This window comes from Pleurodeles waltl, chromosome 10 (assembly GCF_031143425.1).
Source record: "Pleurodeles waltl isolate 20211129_DDA chromosome 10, aPleWal1.hap1.20221129, whole genome shotgun sequence".
In the NCBI taxonomy this organism is placed as follows: domain Eukaryota; kingdom Metazoa; phylum Chordata; class Amphibia; order Caudata; family Salamandridae; genus Pleurodeles; species Pleurodeles waltl.
The window spans coordinates 328,561,686-328,569,701 of NC_090449.1; the positions used below are offsets into that span (position 1 = coordinate 328,561,686).

Genomic DNA, 8,016 nt, shown 5'->3' on the forward strand with positions numbered 1-8,016 from the left:
TTAGAGCGACAGGTGTCACCTGCAGAGGATTAGACTCAGTCTCCCACACCGTGGACGATCCTGCTGCTCAAAATCCATTAGTCTCATTAGAATAATGAGAGCCTATGTGACAGAAGGACCTTCTCCAGGATTGTCATTTTGCTCCTCTGAGCCTTCCTGTTTGGAGTCATCCTCTACCTCTTCCCCTGTCTGATGTGGACCAGTGCTGAGTCCCTGGTCATCTTGGAGGAGAAAATTTAAGAGGAACTCCTTTTTGGGTTTCTTCCCAATCCCTAAACTTCTTTCAATACAGAGACCCCTCAAACTTTTAAAGTTTAGACTCTCATAAGTAGTCTTGACAACTCTAGGGATAGCGTCTACAGAAGACATATTGAAAGAAAAAATGTTTAGGAAAGTGAGTAAAAAGTTAGTAGAATAACAGAGCTACCTTTTTAGAGAAAAGAAGAAAACTTTTAAGAACTTTGTAAAACGTTTTGCAAAGTTTAAAGAACTTTTAAGAAAGTTAGAAAATTGTTTCTAGGTATATATTATATATGCTCTAAGTATTGGAGCAAGTCTTTCTTCTGAAGAGCACAGGTAACAAAGTAGTAAAGCAGTTGCAAGTACTTATCCCACTGCTGCACCACCAATGTAGGAGGCTGGACTGGTTTGTAGTGGGTACCTTGGGTACTTACACCTTATACCAGGTCCAGTTATCCCTTATTAGTGAAATGAAGTAGTGTTCTAGCAGCTTAGACTGATATAGGTAGGTATAGCAGAGCAGCTTAGGCTGAACTAGGAGACATGCAAAGCTCATGCAATACCACCTATAGTTACACAGTACTTATACACAAGTAAAGATAATACTCAGTGTTACCAAAAATAAAGGTATTTATTTGGGTGACACAGTACCAAAAATATCTTAGAGAGAATAATCCTTCTGGAGGTAAGTATTATACACAATAAATACACTAGACTCCAAAATTAGACAAGTAAATATTCATAGAGCAATGCAAACAATAGGATATATAGTATAGAATGCAATGGGAGAAAATAGGTCCGGGCAACAGAAACCATGTACTAAGAAAGTGGAATGCAAACTACGAGTTCTCCGCTAGACAGATGTGGTGTGTGAAGAATCACTGGGAGAGTAAGAATACAGTAAAGGTAAGTAAATTACCCCGCCCCACAACCCAAAAAAGCAGGAGTAAATTGCTGCAAGTTTCCTTAGGACAAACTACACCTCGTGATTGGGATTTTGCAGCAGCTAACCAAGTCTGCAAACAACAACTGCTGGATTATTGGACCTGAAGACCTGCAAAAGAAGGGGACCAAGTCCAGAAGTCGAAAGAAGTTTCAGGAAAGACAGGAGCCCCTGCCAACCCAGAAGAGGGTGCAAAAGAAGAGTCCCCAGTTAGTTGAAGACTGCAGGATTGCACCCTAGGATGATGCCAGCGGGTTCCTGCATAATGCAAAAGATGTCAAAATTGTTGCAGATGTGATTTCATGTTGGAAGTCACCAACAAGCCTTGGCTACGACAAAAGTGCATCATTTTGGTGAAAATGGAGCTGATGGACCCAGGAGGGACCTGGGGCCTCAACTCTATGTGAGGAGGAAGAGGGGGCTCTCAGCACTTTAGAGAGCCTTCAGGATGCCAGCCAGCACCCCCAGGAGTTGCAGGGTCCGGGCACAAAGGAGGTGCAAAACGCAGTTGATGCAGCACAACAAAAGAAGGTCCCACGCCGCTGGATAACAGCTCAGCGAGTTGAGCGTCACAGGATGGAGTGCTGGGGGCGTGGGCCAGGCTCTGCATGAAGGAATTTTGCAAATAGTGCACAGAGACCTCAGGAGGTGAAGAAGACACAGTGCACAGGAGTACTGTCACTCTCTGGGAAGGCAAGGTCTTACCTACTCCAAATTGCATCAGCAGGACCTCAGGGCAGTCTATGTCAATGATGTCTGCCATCTGTGTCCTTAGGAGCATGCTCGTCACTGTGAGAGGAGTCCAAGGGTACCAGTCGTCGTCTTGGAAGGCGCCTGCTGGAGCAGGGGAGTGACTCTGTCACCCCACAGGAGATTTCTTCAGCCCTTCTGGTGCAGGATGAAGACAGGGAGTCCTCAGAGCGTGCACACCATGGAAACTTGCAGTTGCCATCTAGGAGCTGAGGTTGCAGAAGAAAAGTATCTCTTGTGGATACTTTGTTGCAGTTACAGCGTTTCTTGGAGCAAGATACGGTTGATCCGAGGTCAGGGGATGCTGAAGTAGTTGCAGAGGATTCCTGAAGGAAACTTGCAAGCAGATTCTGAAGAGAACCCACAGGAGAAACCCTAAATAGCCCTGAGAGGGGAATTGGCTTCCTTATCAGGTATAGACCTATCAGGAGGGGTCTCTGACGTCACTTGCTGGCCATGGCCACTCAGAGCCCTCCAAAGTGCCCCTACACCTTGGAAAGCCATATGGCTGAAGTCTGGGACACACTGGAGGAGCTCTGGGCTCCACACCTAGGGTAGTGATGGACAGGGGAGTGGTTACTCCCCTTTCCTTTGTCCATTTTCGTGCCAGAGCAGAGGACAAGGGTTCCCTGAACCGGTGTAGACTGGCTTATGAAAGGAGGGCACCATCTGTGCCCTTCAAAGCATTTCCAGAGGCTGGGGGAGGCTACCCCTCTCCAACCCGTAACACTGATTTCCAAAGGGAGAGGCTGTAACACCCTGCTCTCAGAGGAAATGCTTTGTTTTGCCTTCCTGGGACTGAGCTACTCAGACCCCAGGAGGGCAGAACTCTGACTGTGAGGTGGCAGTAGCTGTAACTGCAGTGCAAGCCTCAGAGAGCTGGTTTGGCAGTACTGGGGGTCCATGGTGGAGCCTCCAGAATGCATAGAATTGGCTCCCCAATACTATATTTAGAATGTGGGGACAATTTCATGATCTTAGACATGTTACATGGCTATACTCGGAGTTACCATTATGAAACTACATATAGGTATTGACCTATATGTAGTGCTCGCTTGTAATGGCGTCCCCCACTCACACATTCCCGGGAAATGGCCCTGAACTATGAGGGGGGCACCTTTGCTAGTGCAAGGGTTCCCTCACACTTAGTAACTTTGCACCTAACCTTCAGCAAGTGAAGGTTAGACATATAGGTGACTTATAAGTTACTTAAATGCAGTGAAAATAGCTCTGAAATAACGTGTGCATTATTTCACGCAGGCTTCAATGGCAGTCCTGTGCAAGGGTTTGTCTGAGCTCCCTATGGGTGGCAAAAGAAATGCTGCAGCCCATGTGGATCTCCTGGAACCCCAATGCTCTGGGTACCGAGGTACCATATACTAGGGACTTATAAGTGGGGTCCAGTGTGCCAATTGAAATTGGTATATGAAGTCACTAGCCTACAGTGACAAATGTAAAAGCAGAAAGAGCATAAGCATTGAGGTTCTGGTTAGCAGAGCCTCAGTGACAATGTCAAGCACTACTGACAACACACACATTAGGCCACAAACTATGAGTACTGGGGTCCTGGCTAGCAGGATCCCAGTGAGACAGGCAAAACAGACTGACATATAGGTTTATATCTATGAGCACTGGTGTCCTGGCTAGTAGGATCGCAGTGACAAAGTAAAGAAACACTGACACACACTCACAAACAGGCCAAAAGTGGTGGTAACCATGATAGAAAGAGGCTACTTTCTTACAGCCTGTAAAGCCACTAACACCGGCATGTTTGCTGGCCGGTCACAACCATCCTGCCACTACCAGACAAGATTCTGGAACCCTGGGGTGAGAGCTCCTGCTCTCTGTGCCCCAGAATAAATCCCTTTCTGGGGTGGCGGTGTCACACCTCCTCCTCATGAATGTGCACTGCCTTGCTAGCTAGCTTCAAAGGGCTTATTGCCTTTAAACTCTACTCTCAGGCCTGCTGCTAGGAGCAGATGGCCACCCCCATTGCAAACCCCCACTGGGTTAATGTGACCCAGGGCTTTCGAAACTGACTCATTCTGCCCAATGAGCTGTGTGGTGCACCTCTAACGCCACTGACACATCAAAGAAAAATTAAGCAGCACTGGTGCAAAGTGCTTCTAAATGAGGCCCTCACTTTAACTGAAAGTCTTTAGTATTCACCATTGTTGATGCAGCCAGTTCTGTGTATCTCTAGACATATGTCTCAGGATATTCATCCTTAAATAGGGAGTAACACTTTTACCTAGTAAGGACCATTTTTGATTGCAGATGTAACATCCAGGGCCATGTTTAGTTGGAGAACCTAGCATGCTGATTTTTAGAGTGCCTGGTGGCCTTTTCAGGTGCATGTCTGGAGAAAAATCTGATTGAGGCATTGCCAGCTAGCCACTATTGGTGAACATCCACTTTGGGTTCAGCCTCAGTGAAGCAAAGCCATTGTGCCCTGCTTGTGAAGCAAGCTCAAGAGGTAGAGCACCTTCAGTAGTGTAATGGATTTCATGCCTCAGATTTAAAAAAACAGGCAGGAAAAGGTAGAAATAGGAAAAACGTACAGCTGTCCTCAAAGTATAACGAAAACGTATTTTTCCCTTAAAGCCTTATTATGTAGACTACTGGAAGTAGGGATCTGCAATACAACCACATTTCTTAATGTTCTTAATATGTCTAACGCACAATTCCGTGACACAAATAAACAGTGTGTGAACCCAGACAAACCCCTTCGCACGATAATACACATTTTCACACTCCAAGGACTATTCGATTATACTTTGTCATACTGAGGGTAGACAGCAATGCTAGTTTTGGCATTCTAAGGAGCATGAGTTTGGTGTGTGTAGGTATGTGTCAAATGTAGATGGAACCATTCTGGTACATTGTCTTGCAAACTGTAAAATTCACTATAAAATAAAGGGTTTTTATATTCTTTAAATTCTGAAATATGAAATATTGTTCAGGTGGTCACGAGGTGATTAGAAAGAAGGCTTAAAAAGGTATTTATCTTTTTTTTTAAATGTGAGTTGAGCAAATCTGCAATTACTCATCCCTAACTAATCCCTTTTGGACACGATGTACTTTGGAGCCTGTCGAAGTAGGCCAAAATATATTTTTCACACCCACAAATGTTGAAAGAATTAAGCAATTGCAGTTACACCCTACTGTTTCCAGTTTCCTTCTGGTAAGGCCAATTACGTTGTTACGCAAGCCACTCAGTGTAAAGGGGAGGCTGCTCCTGCACAAGTTGGTTACCATCTCCGACACAAAATTATACACCCAAAAACATTGTTACTAGGCTTGGGTGAATCATTACAACAAAAAACATGTGAAATCCACCAGTGGTGGAATTTCATAGAGAATGATCCACCGGATGTTTAGTAAACATGTTGCTCCTCATGAAAATCTATAGAATTATGCTGTTTCACTATTTCAGGAAAGATTCTCCAAAGTCTCGATAATTCGCGGTGGTTTATGTGCTTCCTCCACAAGAAGCATAAACTTTAATAAAATGTGGTTCGCAAACCACCGCTAAACTTTGAAGCGTTCTTTAAATATTGTGGATTGCGGCTTGCCTTTGTTCCTCTTTCACAGAGTTCTGGGGCATATCGAGCTGTTAGTTTTGTTTCTCGAAATACTGAGCAAGTAATATTTCGCCCTAGCACCCGTGACATCAAACACGATACATACAGCACAACATCGACTGTCATATCAAAATAGTAAGTATGCCTTCCGATTTACTAAAACGTGAACTTGCCCTAGCCCCTCTGCTGTCTAAAGTAGATATCTATAGCCTCCCAAAATGTTCAGGTGCAACGCCACCAGATACCACAATCATATACATATTTTGTTTAATAGCATCACACAACACATACTGCATGCTCTCACTCAAAGACCCATTTGTTTCAACATGACACCCATCTGTTGCAAAATTCCTCTCTAGCAGCATATCCACTTGGCAGTAGCATGGTAAACATTTTCAGGTTTGCCTAATCACTGCTGTGATCTCCGAACGCAGTTTGTTTGTATTTTTAACTCACGTGCTCAGCTGTTCCACTTGTGATGTATATATAAATCCTAATTTCCATGCGTGGCAGTACCAACCAGGATACTCACATATTTTCTCAGTATTTCAAAGCCTACATTTTTGTAAAAACGTACTTGATCTCACAAGTCTTGTCTGCACGGGCAGTATCATCTGTTACTATTTCAATCCCATAACGCTACCATTTGTGTTAAAAAACTATACATTATCTCAGAGTATGTTTTATGCTTTTTGCATTTATGGTCACTGGGGGCAGTTGGACCTTTTGTCACTGGAGCCTGAGATGTATAGGCTTATTGATTTATGATTTTAATAAACTTGTTCATACTTCTAATAAGCACTTTTCTTCAACTGCCCTCCAGGTACTGGTGGAATAACAACTGACCAAAACACAGGCATTTTCCTGCCCTCCACAAATGCAAACATTGTGTCCACTCAGTCTCTAGAAATGCGCCACCTCGCAACCAGCTATTATTCCCTAGTTCTGACTCATGAATCAACTTTTAAGGCTTAAAATAGACTTAGAGACTTGTTCAAAAATTGTGTGGTAATGGAAATTTTGTAAGGTAAGGTAAATCCTCCATTGGAGGACTATCCTCCCAAGCAAGACACCTTGGCGGAAATACCTCGGCCATACTAGCCCTATGTGGAAGTGTGCCTCTGACCGGACTCTCTCTCAGAGAAGAAACCTCCCTCAAATGGAGCAAGAATCACATGGCCCACAATGATTCAGCTTCACAGTTACTACGAGCTCCAAATCAAGCCCAGTGTGTGCGAAATATCTCGAGTTGCAAGCTGCATGCACTGGATTCTACTGAATTAGAACTTAGGGGGCAGGTTACAAAATTCACCTTTTGTAGTTCTGTGTTGCACTAACATTTACACCAAGCAGGGGGTGCATAAATATATTTTGCTTCAACAAACCTATAGAAAATTCAATGTGTGTGCTACTACGTCAGTTAAATGTTGCTGCATTATACTGGTCATTCGGTGCAAAAGTTGGTGCAAACATTTCCCTGCACCAATGGAAATGTATTGGTTCCTGTCAGTATAAATAAGAAGTCCCTTCATTCAATGCACCCAGTTGAAGTGCTATCACAATATACTAATCTTAAAGGACAGCGGAGTTCAGATGTCCACTAAAGTGTCTGGGGAATTCCAGAGAGATCAAGGAACGTATGCATTGGTTTATGAAATAAAGGATGTGGATGCCTCTCTTACTAAACGATTCGCATGGAATCATTTGCCTAATCAATTCTTCCTCACTCCACATATTTTTCTAGTGCAGGAGAGAATAAATGTTGCGATAATTAGTAAGCAGAGGTAACACTTGAGTGTCTGACTTTATCAATACACTGACACAAAGGAATAACTGTGTAACTCTGCTAAGACTGAAAATGTATATACTGCTACTTGTATAGTGTACAAGAATCGGCTACTGGGGGATAGTAGAACGTTGTGAACATTTAACTTTGGACTTGCACTATGATATTCCTATTCTCCAAAAATACTGGATTTTCACTCATATTTATAATTTTGGGCCCAGAAAAATTAATTGATTTCCTCAGAATCCTAAGATTGTCAGTCAGCTATGAGAGCTGGTGGCCCAGGTTTTAAACATAGCACCTTAGGTACTCTACCATATCTCCTCGTGGTAGGGTGATATCACGAAAAAACATAGAATCCAGATCACCGAGACTAGCTAATAAGCAAACAAATGAGATGAATATGCAATGTGTGAGTCTTATGCAGAAGGTTGATGAGCAAAGTATTTACTTATGTTACACTTCTCAAAAATATTAATAAACCGAGCATTTAAAGGTATATAATAGCTATGGCGTATCCGTTATCATGCCACGTTTATCTCATTAATTAATATATTCAAATAGTTTCCTACCAGATAGTTTTCATAAACGTCCCGGAAGCGAGTTTCGTAGTTTCAAATCCAAGCCGCAGAGTACTCAAGAAGGAAGAGGTTTATAAAATATATAACTCTAGGAAGACAGGGCGTATTCCGCTGGGAAACTGCATCAAGGCA

At 43.2% G+C, this 8,016-nt stretch overlaps 1 protein-coding gene across 6 annotated transcripts in view; it reads right to left on the reverse strand.

The window, feature by feature from the left end:
- Positions 1–8,016, reverse strand: part of LOC138261513 (LITAF domain-containing protein-like) — a 202,841-nt gene extending 194,825 nt beyond the window's left edge. For 2 of the 6 annotated variants that reach the window (XR_011199106.1, XM_069210516.1), the window contains exon 1: positions 7,876–8,010. The gene's annotated coding sequence lies outside the window, so the exon portion shown is untranslated. Of the gene's footprint in view, positions 1–7,875 lie in introns of all 6 variants that reach the window. The other 4 variants (XR_011199107.1, XR_011199105.1, XM_069210518.1 and 1 more) reach the window with 4 other exon arrangements.